Genomic DNA, 12,606 nt, shown 5'->3' on the forward strand with positions numbered 1-12,606 from the left:
CACAGGGCAGCATGGAGCCCCGCTGGCGCCCAGCTCTTCCTGACGAACAGGCCGGGCGCCCCGCCTGCTCTGAGAACGGCTCCGGCTGGAGGGCTCCCCTGGCGTCAGCCGCGCTGGGGGACGCATGCAGTCTGCTCTGTGCTCAGAATGTGCTTAAACTTGGCCAGAGGCCTGTCGTTAAAGGAGCCGGGAGGGTCACCACGTCCCCGTTCCCGTGAAGGGTGCATTCCCGGGCGCTCGGAGCTGAGTTCTCATCACAGACTCGGACAGCACGTGCTTTGTGGCCGGGGTGGGGAGGGGGTTCCTGATAGGGGTACCCCCCTCACCCCGGACCGTGGCCTTTACAGCCGAGCGGGGTTAGTGCGGCGGGGTTCACCCCTGTCCCTTGGGCTTCACCTAGCTGAGTGGAGAGTGGCCCCCGTGAGGAGGGGGGCGGGGCTGCTCACCCTGCTGCCCGGGCTGCAGGCTTCATGTGTGCGGGGGCGCCCTGCGGGGCGCCGGGACCCGTGGCCACTTGCATGGGTGCTCCTCAGCGCTCCCCCCCACCCAGAACACACTCGGCCGTGGGCCACGTGTATGCACGCGCTTCCCCCGGGAGTGTGCTTAGCCCGTGGGTCACATGCGTGTGTGCCTTCCCCCGGGAACTCGCTCGGCCGTGGACCACGTGCGTGTGCGCGCCTCCCCAGGGAACACGCTGGGCCCGCGGGCTGGGAGGGCTGCGCAGGGCTAGCTGGATACAGGGCGCAGGCTCCATGCCCCCAGCTGCCGTCTGCTGAAAGTCCCGTTGGCCCTGCTCCTCCGCTGGCTCTCTGCTTCCCTTTGTCTGCATCTGGAAGAGGAGGAACTGGTCAGGCCTGTCATAGGAGCCCTGGGAAGTCCTGGTCTCAGTGAAGGAAGACAGGCTGTGTGGGGCCATAGCTGGACGGCCGGGCCTTGAGGCTGCAGTGAGGCCCCCAGGACCGGGCTGCCTGATGCCGGCCGCCTGCGCTTTGCTGAGGTCCTGCCAGCCTGAAGCCCAGATGAGGAGGGTGGCCGAGGCTCCCTGCCCTCAGCCCCAGGCCTCTCTCCTGAGTGTTTCCCCGAAGGCTCACGTCATCCATCCGACACCGCCCGGCCTGTCCTCTGTTACCTTGAAAACGGATGGTTTTGAGACACGTTTTCACGCGAGGGGCCCTTGCCTCCTGTCTCCGCTCCTTGCTGCTTTGGGTGGATGAGCAGAGCTGGAGCCAGTGGCCTCAGATTCAGGCGGGATCCGTCCCCACCCGCATGGGGTGGGGGGTGTTCTGTGCTCCACCGTCTCACTCAGTTTTCTTTGGGGACTGTCAGGACCTGTCCTGTCTCTGTTGCCGCCGTGCAGTGAGTGTCGGATGGATTGGTCAGCCCTGCCGATCTCTGGAGCGCAGTGACTAGCCTGCAAGTGTCACCTGGAGCCTGAGTCTCCATCGGTCATGGCCTTTCACGGGGTATCTGCTGCTCCGGGTGCAGCGGGCAGTCGTTTTTCTTCTTTTTTTCCTATTTCCATTTACCTTTATTTTATCCTCTTTGAGATGTGCAAGAGTAGGTGTGTGTCTGTGACGTGGGACCTGCTGGCACTGGGAGTGGTCCTGCTCGCGCCCGCATCCAGATCTGTGTCTCAGGAGTCAGGGGGGTGCCCCCCGCCTGTGCCCTGAGTCTCCCTGAGCCCAGGGCCCCACCTCCACTTCCGGGGGTGTCTGTGCAGCCCAGAGTCCGCCTGGCCCTGGGCCCCTTCATGTTTCAATGTCGTGATTGGGTTTCTGTGGAACCTTAACCTCAACCCTGCCGGCCCCGTCACGGTTTCCATCTCGGAGGCGAGATTCAGTAACTTGTGAAGTAGGGATTCCAGCAAATTTGCGTTTTCATGACAAAAAAATTTTTGTAGGTATTCTTCGAACAGTGGCTTTTCACTGAAGGTTCTCAGTGATGAAGCTCGACTGCTAATGACAAACCTCCGCTTTAGCAGCAGTGTGGCCTCCGTCTCAACCCCTCTGGAGAGACTGCACAGATCTTACAGTGAAGGAAAGAGACCTAGCTGTTTAGAGCGAAGACAAACTTTATCTTTTATCCCCAATAGTAATTCTTTATTCCCTCACAGTCACTGCTGAATATGTGACATAAATGTTTGATCACTACTTCTAAATGTAAAAGGTTTAAATTTCAGCTATAGCCCATTTATATCAAACAGACCATATGGCTCTCAAAGCAGCACGGAGCATATTGGAGAGAAAAGCAGCGACTTGCTCCACATTCAGCTTCATTTTTCTTTCACTTTCATGGAAACCATAGATTGTTTCTGTGTTTCAGATCAAACATGTTGTTGAGCAAAGAGTACATTACCCAGCTGTCCTAAAAGTCATTACTCGTCGCTGTTCAGATTTAATCCAAGCCATCTGGTATGCTTCTTTCTCTGCATTTATTTTTGAGGCACATCGCAGGAAAGCTGCTTCTCGACATATCTCACTTGGAAAAGTTACAAAAAGGAAAATATGTCAGAAACTTTAGGTATCGTTTTATCAATGCATTTTTGCATAAATAATTCAGCTATAGTCTAGTTAGGGTTCAAAACCTCAGTGCTATTAGCTCAACTTAGAAATAAATTTGAAGTCTCAAGAAAACAAACACATCTTATATTTATGTTTCTAAATGGGGTGGGTCTCAATGATATGCAACAGGTTAAGTTCTTCCTCTTAAATGTGGTTCTGTTGAAATTTCTATTTGAAGACTTGAGACTACATGGGAGTTAGTGTGTAATGTCTAAGCTAATGTATCTGTAATTGGTCATGTACCCAGCAAACAGGTAGAACTGGACTATTTGTATTCTGAAGCCTGAAATGAAGATCTGGGTCCCAGGGGCTTCAGGAAGCATAAGAGTCATCTCTCCAGAACTGAGCTTGAGGCTTATTTGTGCCATCACACGGCCGTGGTGAGACAGGCCCAGGGCTGCTTTCTGCAAAGTGCATCGGCTGTAGAAACCGCAGGGGTGAGGGTGGGCTCTCTTCGAGGCTCTGCTGGGACCTGGGGCATCTTGTTCCCCTGGCTGCAGCCCCCGCGGTTTCCCGCTCTGTGACTTGCTAACAACGACAGGGAGGACGCAAGTCTTTGGCCACAGTGTCCATTCGGTGTTACAGGTTTTAGGACAGGAAGCGGGACAAGCGACAGAAAAGGTTTTTCTGGAAGCTGTTTGGTTTAGAGTGAAGACACTGCTTTCCTGATCTACATCTGTGACAGCCCCGTCTTTGGGGGAAGGAGAGCTCAGAAGTAACGCCTCCGCGTGTGGATGGTTATGTACCACTGGCGACGCCTCTGCTTCCTGGAAATGCCTCCTGAGTTGGGAGCAGAAGCCGCTTTGCAGCCGTGCTGCTCTCCTTTGCCGTGCAGGGGTTGCGGGCCCCTCTGCTGGGGGTGGTCCTGGGCTGCACCCTCAGGAGGGCGGCCCGAGGGCTGTGCTCAGAAAGGAGGTGGGGAGGTCTGGGGCGCCGTGGGAGGCGTGGTCCTGCTCCAACCCTTCCCAGAGGCCTCAGCAGCCTTGGCTCCTTTGGTGTCTGCGTCTGAGCCCCAGCCAGGCCATGGCTGTGGTGTGCGCCGCGGGCCTGCTCTGGGAAGGAAGGTGGACAGTAACTTGTCGGGAGAGAGGTGGCTCTCCGTGTCCTCTGCTCTCTTACCAAGTGTAGGATCCCACCTGGCAGAAATCACTGCCATGTGGCTTGTTCCCACTTGGGCTTGTTCAGGATGGGTGAAATCGTGTGCAGACAGCCCCTGCTTCTGGAGTGAATGACGGAGGTGGGCGACGTCTCACCACCGGGCAGGCTCTGCCTGGCGGCTTCTGGCTCAGTGCTGGTGGCCTCCCCCAGGCGCACCTTCGGGACAGAGACCTCCACCTGCCTCCGCAGTTAGAAGTGGGGAAGGATGGAATGCTGAGCATCCTGAGATGTTGAAGCATTCCTTCGCAGCAGCTTGAAGATCTGAAGACACTGAAGCATTCCTTCTCAGCAGCTGAGACATCTGAAGACATTGAAGCATTCCTTCTCAGCAGCTTGGGGATCTGAAGATGTTGAAGAATTCCTTCTCAGCAGCTTAGAGATCTGAAGACACTGAAGCATCCTTCTCAGCAGCTTGGAGATCTCTTGGTGGTGAGCGTTGGCGCGGGAAGGGAACCTGGGCTTGTTAACTGGGCTCTTTACCCTCATGCATTATTTTAATTCCAGCCAGCGGCACACTGCTGACTGGCCTGCTGGCGTGAAGTGGAAGAGGGTCTGCACAGATTGGTTTCAACCCTGGAGGACTCATGATTGGGATGCAAAGAGCTGATGCTCGTCTGACTTTCCACTTTAACAGTGTTTTTGTGAAGCTGTGCATTTTTGCGAGTCTCAAAAGCTCCCCAGTACACTTGACACAGACTCCCTAAGTCTATGATTAGTAGTTAAAGCAGCAAAGGGATCCTGTTGTACTGTGTGTAATGTCTGCCGAAACAGCCAGTTCCTAGAGCGGGGCCTTCTGAGCCAAAAGGACATCCTGTTCAGAAAAGCCTAGCAGGCCCGTGCCATCCTCCCAGAGTATCCTGGGGAGGTGGGGGTGCTCGTGCGGCCAGCCACGGGCCTGCAGGCTGCACGTCTCCCCCAATGCTTGGCGCGTGGCTGTGTGCCGAACAAGGTGTCTCTCTGCACACGGAGGGCCTTCACGGGGCTGATGCCTGAGGTCCTCGCCCTGAGGCCTGGCCCGGCCACCCCGAGACTCCGTGAGCTTCAACCATGCGTGGGGAAATTGTGGTAATCCCAGGGCCTTTAAAACAGTTTGTAAAAAAATTAAAAGTCTCTTAATGCTGGTTCTGTGTGTACAAGTGGAAACGGAAACCCTGATGTTGATTTAGTGCCTGTAACTTAAAGCGTCTGATGCCCTGAGGGCCAGTCGTCTGAAGTCCGGCCCCAGCGACGCCCACCCTCTTGGGTCACAGCCTGCGAGGAGGAGCCCCTCCCTGTGATTCGGGGCATCGTCCTGCACCTTTCTGCCTCTGGCCCAGCTTCCACCACGCTATCCTCTGCGCGATCTGTGTCCAGAGTTCCTGGCGCGAGTATTTCTGCTGACCTACCTCCTCTGCATCACTTTTTCCTCGAAACCGCGTCCCTTGTTGACGCGGTGAGTCGTCCTCATGGCCTTCCTGGGGCTGCGTGGCTAGAGTGTCTCGGAGGGCGGCCGTGGGCACGTTCCCCTGGTCAGCAGTCTGCTCCACCACTCAGGTTTCCCTGCGGCCTTATCACCTTTCATCTCTGTGCTGCGCTCCTCCGGGGTTAGCCTCTGTTCCGATGACCCGCTTCTGGGAGCTGTTCTGTGGTTTGTCCTGGGCGGCCGGGTGTCAGCACACACCCCGCTTCTCTGGCGGGCCCTGGAGAAGAACTGTGCGTGGTGCCCCGCACCGTGAGATCTGCTACAGACGCGGTGCTTCGTGGGTGGAGGGCCTGGCAGCACTCTGTCCTTCGGGCACCGCCATCGTCAGGGGAACCAGATGCGAATGTGTGCCCGGGGGCAGCGCCGTGTAACCTCACTGCCTGCCTGGGGTGGGCGGGGCCGGGCCGCCACCGTCACTGCGGACAGCAGGGCCGGACCTGAGACCTGAGTGACACCGGACTCCAGGTCCCGCAGCGCGTGTAGACGCTGTCAGGGCGGCTCCGATATAGTGCCGGGTGGGGTGCTCACAGATGGGGTCACTGTCCACAGCCAGGCGTGGCCAGATGCAGGCCAGGCTTGCTCTGGGGGTGCTGCGGGGCGACCTCACAGACAGGGGGCAGGGACAGGGTGTAGGGGAGGCCTGGGGCAGCCCCGGGGCCCTGCCTCACAGCTGCAGGGCTTCCGAGGGGACCATGCAGTCCCCTGACATGCTCCCACGAAAGATGCTGGCAGCCGTGACTTCAGGAAGGCCTCTGGAGGCTGTCCTGGTGACTGAGTCTCGGCTACGTCACCCTGAGTCATCAACTCTGCCTTAAGATGTTTCTCTTTTATCACACAGGCAGACACAGCTTGGCTGAGGAGCCTTGAAGGGGTCTCTGCTGACGGTCTCCTTGTGTGTGTGATGAGTCACGGCAGGAGGGTGGCCGGGGGCAGGGAGGAAGTTGGCAGACCCCATTCTGAGGGGCTGCCGTGGTGTCTGGTTGGTGGCTGTGGACTCAGCACGGGGTTCTAATGCTCGTAGAGTCCCCGGGGCATCTGTGCTAGAGTCAGCGAGGCTACCCCCTGTGCCCCCCAGTCCCAGCAGAGCCGGGCCCAGGCCCTGAATCCCCAGGGCCCAGGTGCCTGCCGGGTGCCGCCTGGGCGCGGAGGTTGGTGGGGCAGCGGGCAGGCCCAGTGACTGCGGGCCAGGAGGGGCCGGCCTCTGGCTCGAGCAGCTGGTGGAGGGGCCGCTTCGCACAGACAGCGATCTTGGGGTGGAGGCTGGAGAGGAGACGTGAGTCTGGAGGCGAGAAGCCGCAGGTGCAGCCTGTGGCCCGCCCGTCAGTCAGGACAGTGGGCGCCTGCGCTGCTGTTACAGGGCCTTGTGCGGGAGCAGCGGCTTCCTGTCCCGTCCAGCGCAGGTGTCTTCCCCACCCCGGAGCGTGGATAGCTCATACCTCCTCCTTCCAGCGCTGCAGCCTGGCTGTTAGTGAGAGGGGTTCTCAGAGGGTGGGGACCTGCAGCCCGTGCCCACGGCCGCGGGCATGAGTGGGGGCCGTGAGTCAGCCGTGTGGGTGTGGACCCTGAAGCGGCCGTGTCCGTGGGCTCGCTGCCCGGGAGCCGGCCTCTGATGGATGGCTCTGATACTTCGCTCGCTGCTGAGCCTGAGACGCCCGCTCCCCCCTGAGCCCGAGACGCCTGCTCCCCTCTGAGCCCGAGACGCCCACTCCCCTCTGAACCCGAGAGGAGACACCCGCTCCCCACTGAGCCCGAGACGAGACACCCGCTCCCCTGTGCCCCACTCTCACAGACGCACCTGCCGCAGGGAGATGCTCCTTGGGGGGACATGGTGAGCTTCTGTCTGGGGGGTGCCTTTCCTCTGGAGGGAAGCCTCTGAGCCATGGCTGACACCTGCTGCCCTCCCGGCCTGCCCTCGAGGCCCAGAGCCCCAGCTCCTGAGTCTGCCCTCAGCCGCCTGGCAGCCATTCTGGGCAGCGCCCCGTCTCAGTCCCTGCTTCAGCGCTCCCTCCGCGGGTGGGCTGGGAGCCCACCGTCCTTGGGGGTGGGATGAGGGGTGCTCACTCCACACCGCCCCGGGCATCTGGGAGCTCTCTGGTCCAGTCTGCTGGACTCATGGGTCCCTGGCTCCCCCCTGCCTGACTGGACCCGCTGGCGGGCCTGACCTCATTCAGGCTGGACGGGTCAGAAGTGGCTGTCCCCGTGTGCCGGGTGCCCCCCCAGAGCCTGCCAGCCACACAGGAAGACCCCCCGGCTCGGGGGGCAGGTGGCTGTGACTCAGGCTCAGGGACTGCAGGTGGTGCCTGGGCTGTGACCCATCCCTGACCGGAGGTGGCCTCCCCGGGTGCTTTCTCCGAGAGATGGCCGTCACTGCGGGGCAGCTGGGAGCCGCCCACTGTGCTGTGTCCGGGCCGGGCCCTGGACAGACGTGGGAAGGGCCAGGCCTGGGCCCTGCTGCCTGCCAGCTTCCAGTTGGGAAGGTGAGTGGGAGGGGCGGCAGCAGCCAATGCCAGAGGTCAGCGTGGTGCTTGCTAAAGGGAGTGTCTGACGGCGTCCTATCTGGGCCTCCGTTTGGGTTCAGGCACCAAGTGAACCGTACAGGAAATTTGCACATACACTAGAAATTGTTTTTTTTCATAACTCCCTTCAACTGGTTACAAATTCAATACAGAGGATCACTTTGCTCCTGAACTGAATCTGAGTTCAGATTTTGTTGTCGTGGGCCTTTAGCCAGTTGACCTCTGTTAGGTTGGAATTGAAAGGCTGAGGTCTGCACTGTGGAGAAAGGAACTGGGGGGTCATGGAGGGGAGGTGTGTGGGGCGTCAGCCAGCTGCGCCCCCGCCCCCACCCCATCTCACGGGATGGGGATGGGGTCCACCCTGGTCACAGACAGAGCCTGAGGGGGCAGCTCCCTGCTGCCCAGGGTCCACAGCCCTCCGGTTGGGGGTCTCACCTCAGGGGATGTCCGCTTACCACGGGTTGGGGGCTGCAACTCCGGGGAGCCCTGACTTCCATGGGGGGCTCCTGGCTGAGAACCCAAGTGGGCAACGTGAGCCTGGGTGGGGGGGCCCCTGCCCCGTGGGCTGCAGTGGGTCCACTGTTGGCCACACATCCCAGCCGAATGGAAGGTGCCTTGGATGCAGTGGGGAGGGGGCCTCAGTGTGGGTGGTCCTGACGGCCTCCGCCGTGTGCAGGGGACTTGCCACCCAGGGACCAGAGGGGCGCCTCCCGGGACAGACTAAGGGTGATGGTGGGGGCTCCTGGTGCCTGGCGGCGACAGTGGGAAGCTCCCGGGTGCTGAGCTCTGCCCATGTGGGGCTGCCTCCGCCCACCGCCCACCAGCCTGGGAGAGAAACAGACTCTGCAGTCGCCAAAGCAGCGAGCTTCCTGACTGCACAGGAGACCTTGCTGACGGGTGGACACTAGTGGGCGCCGAGGTCTGGCCTGAAGGCTGGACTTGATCTCAGAGGTGCTGGGCGGCCTCTCCTGCTGGTGCCTCCCTGAGGCTCAGCACAGGTCAGAGGTCAGAGACGGGACGGAAGTGCCACAGACGTGCAGGCTGAGGCCACGGGCGAGGGGGCAGGGAGCCAGTTCCTCCAAGGCTGTTGCTGAGCTGCGTCCCTCCCAGCTTGGGGAGACTGAACACATGTGACCTTCGAACCCAGGCCTGGAGGGGCTCTGAAGGACCCCAACTGAGCTAGTTTCTGCAGATGCTGAGGACTGTGGCGTGAAGTCTGCCCCCGACCCCCTGATGGCAGGACCAGTTGCTGGGACGTGGGACTTCCTGTGGCCCCGTGCGTGGGAGGGCGTAGAGACCCCTGTGGACTGAGTCGGGTGAGGAAGAGCCTCTTCAGGGAGGGGCACTCGGTGCCTCGGGGAGGAGGCCCAGAGCTGTGCACACCCACCCGTGGGGTCAGGAGGGCCAGGCCCCCCGAGCACGCTCACGGACGCAGGCGCTCAATCCCCAGGACCTGCTGTGTGCCCGCCAGGTGCCTGCTCCATGGGAGGATGAGCCCCAGGTGGGGATTGTCTCGTCTTGGGGAGCCCACCCCGAGGGGGAGACAGTGTCCGGAGACGCCCCACCCTGGCCTCCCCATGCTCCGTGTGCCTTCTTCTGGAAGGACCCAGTCAGTGGGTTCCCGTCCCAGCCTAAACCAGGACGGCCTCATCTGGAGATCCTCAGTCCTGCAGAGACCCCATTTCCAAGTATGGTTGCATTCCAGGTGGACGTGAATCTTGTGAGGACTCTTCAGCCCTTTGCAGGACCCTATTCTCAAAGGGGTGGAGAGCCACGGACATCTTTCCTCTTTCAGGCCCAGGAAACGGATACTCCGAGAGGCTGGTCTTGCTCAAAGGCTTCAGCTGGTTTGGGACACCTGGGAGCCTCTGCCTTCTGGTGCCCAGAGGGCCTCAGAGTCACTTGCTTTAGCAGGAAGGGACATTGGCTGGAGCTGGAGGTCAGCTCAGATAGTGCCTACTCCATGTCCTTCCTCCTGGAGAAGTTTGGGGTCAGCTGTAGCCTGGCAGGACAGCAGTGGACCCTACCGTCCTGACCATCAGCTCTCCTCCCAAGCTGCCCACCCCAGGGAGAGACATGCGTGTCCCCAGTGCCCCTGATGAGGCTGCCGCTCTGTGGGGGGAGGGGCTGCAGAAAGAACAGCTCTGGTGGGTGTATGCCCAGAGGTGGGCGTGTGCCCAGAGGTAGGTCTGTGCCCGGAGGTGGGCGTGTGCCGGGACGTGGGCGTGTGCCTGGAGGTGGGAGTGTACCTGGAGGTGGGCGTGTGCCCAGAGGTGGGTCTGTGCCCAGAGGTGGGCATGTGCCAGGATGTGGGCGTGTGCCAGAAGTGGGCGTGTGCCGGGACGTGGGTGTGTGCCGGGACGTGGGCGTGTGCCTGGAGGTGGGCGCTGTGGACGTGGCCTGCTTGTTTCTTAAGCAGCTGCATGGGGCATCCACTCCGGGAGGCACCGGCTTGCTCTCTGCTGCTGCGTCTCTGTGTGGGTGACGTCCGCGCACGTGTCTGAGCTCCGCACCTTGGTCCTGGAAGGCTCCTCAGCTCCTGCAGGAAGTGTCCTGAATGTCGGCACCTTTGCAAGAACCGCCCTTCCCAGCCTCGGCGGCTGAGGCTGGAGCCAGCCAGCGGCTCCGTGCCCTCGGGACCTCCAGGGACGCCCTTGCCATAGTCAGCTGCTCAGGGTTCGCTCCCTGAGCCTCCTCGGGGCCGGAGCCTCTGTCCACCCTGGGCGTGTCCCGTGTGTGATGGTGGTCAACTCGCTGGCGGACGAGCCTGGGTCCCGAGGAAGGAGGTCCCTGTCCGGTCAGCGTGCTGGCAGCGGCTGCAGCGCAGAGGCCGAGGGGACGCCCTGACCGGCCTCGCCCGTCCCCCCACGCTGGCCTGCCTGCAGCTGAGTCTTGGTGGAGCCAGCTCAGAAACAGAGCCCCACAGGCGGGGGGCGGGCAGGACCCCCCTGCAGACCTGCGACAGCTGTGTCCTGACCACCCAGAAGGGGCAGGCCCGGACCCCTCCTCAGACCTCATGGCTGTCCGGGTCAGGGGCTTTCCCTTCTCACCGTGTGGCCTGCTTGTCTCTTCAGAAACCTCCGCAGCGCGAACATCCAGGGCCTGGCTGCAGCCGCAGGGCGTCGGCCCAGCCCAGGGGTTCGGGTGGGCGGGAGAAGGGCCCGCTGGGACTCCTCCCTGTGGGAGTGGGTGTTGCCTGGGGGGAGGAGCAGTTGGAGGGTGGGCGAGAGACACGTGGGCCAGATCCCAGGCCACCCCCACCCCCCTGCATCCGGGGAGCCGAGAATGTCCCAGGCTGGAATGCAAGCCCGCGGTGGGTGCTGTCCACACCTGGAGACGCTGCTGGTTCATCTGTGAGACAGGAGTCGTTCATGAGAAGGTGTCACTCCTGGGTGCAACGAACATTAGATGAGACCCCGCTTGGTGAGGGAGGCATGGATGGTCAGCCTTTGATGATTTTTTTTTTAAATTAAAGAGGATAAAGTGATTGCTAGAATGGGTGGCAAGTGTGGGGATTAACTTTGTATCTTTCAAAGTAACATTTTCAGTGCAGACAAGCAAACAGACAGACACCACCAGGGACGCCCGGTGTCTGTGTTAGCAGTATGTTAGCAGTATTTACGGTAACGCGCTTGGCCTTTGGTTAAAGTTGGAATTTTGATCCGACCTCCCATCTTCTCCATGGTTCACAGTCACCACCACAGTCAGACTGAAAGGGTACATGAGTGTTTGAATGTATTTCCACAAACTCAGGGGAAACACATATACCATGAAAGTACCTCTTCCCATGATTGGGACTTTTCTGGGCCCTTTACATTACCCATTTTATTAGTTTGCTCTTGACACACGTGATAGTCAAGGTCACTTATGCAGAAATAAGTGGTGAATGTGCACTTTCTCCTAATTTTACAACAGAAGACTGTCAGGAACCTCTGTGAGATGCTCCTGGGTGTTCAGCGTCTGTGTTTGCAGCTCTCCCAGAGGAGAGAGGCCTCCTGGCTGGTGCCCACGGGCCTGATTTCCTCCTCTGCATCTTCTTGTTTAATTCTGTTTAAAAAATTCCGCTGAGCACAGAGCCACTCCAGTTTAGCTGTTAAGCTGTGGCCCAGGAACAGGTTTATTCAAATAAAAATGATATAACGATGTGTTCTTAATGATTTCTTCTTTATTTTATGAACATTTTCTGCTGCCTCTGGTGGTGTTTGTTTTCAATCACAGAGAAGGGGTGAAGGTGCGCTTTGATTATGTGCATGTTTAGGTTACAGAGTGAGACACCGTCAGTTGTCAGCGTAACTTAACGGGCAGAGTCTCAAGGCGGCCCTGGGGCTTCTGTCAGGGGGTATCCACTGACCTGAAATCGGGGAGCTTTGAGGAACCTGCCTGCAGCCCCACAAGGACGACTTGAGTAGTGAAGTATTGCTGTTGCCCCCGAAGAGTTTCCAGTTGGACTGCTCTGTCACAGCTGCACGGCTTTCCAGGCCACGAGAGGTGGTTCAGTCTGGGCTTGGAGGTCTTCGTCTGAACTCTGACCTCCTCAGAGGCAGACCCCCCCCCCCCAGGAGCTCTCGCTCCAAGGCCCTCGCTTACAGCCAGAGGGTGCACCGCTGTGGGAGGTGTGTCCCACGGGGCCAGTGGCTGGCGTTCACTGTGGCCGGCCCCTGTGTGGTGTGTGCTCTGCCCCCTGCACGTTTATGACTTTCTCTCCACGTTCCACAGTTGAGGGAGTGAAGTGATTTGCCTGAAGGCACTGGTCTGTCTGGTTCAGAGCCTTGGCTCTGTTTGATGTCAGGGAGAGAGACAAAACTAGCTGAAACGCAGACCTCAAAGACCCCCCAGGGCAGGGGCGTTTGAGTCCAGAAGGTTTTCACGGAAGCCGAGTGCAGAAGGTGGCGGCTGCTCGTTCAGCAGG

General features: G+C 59.8%; 1 protein-coding gene across 6 annotated transcripts in view; it reads left to right on the plus strand.

The window, feature by feature from the left end:
• The window catches only part of PTPRN2 (protein tyrosine phosphatase receptor type N2), a 606,878-nt gene that overhangs the window by 93,309 nt on the left and 500,963 nt on the right, over positions 1–12,606 (plus strand). The window contains exon 1 of one of the 6 annotated variants that reach the window (XM_070478808.1): positions 3,541–4,148. The exons of the other annotated variants lie outside the window; for them this stretch is intronic. The gene's annotated coding sequence lies outside the window, so the exon portion shown is untranslated. Of the gene's footprint in view, positions 1–3,540; positions 4,149–12,606 lie in introns of those variants that run through there. 6 annotated transcript variants of the gene reach the window in all.

This window comes from Odocoileus virginianus, chromosome 1 (genome assembly GCF_023699985.2).
Source record: "Odocoileus virginianus isolate 20LAN1187 ecotype Illinois chromosome 1, Ovbor_1.2, whole genome shotgun sequence".
NCBI classification, from domain to species: domain Eukaryota; kingdom Metazoa; phylum Chordata; class Mammalia; order Artiodactyla; family Cervidae; genus Odocoileus; species Odocoileus virginianus.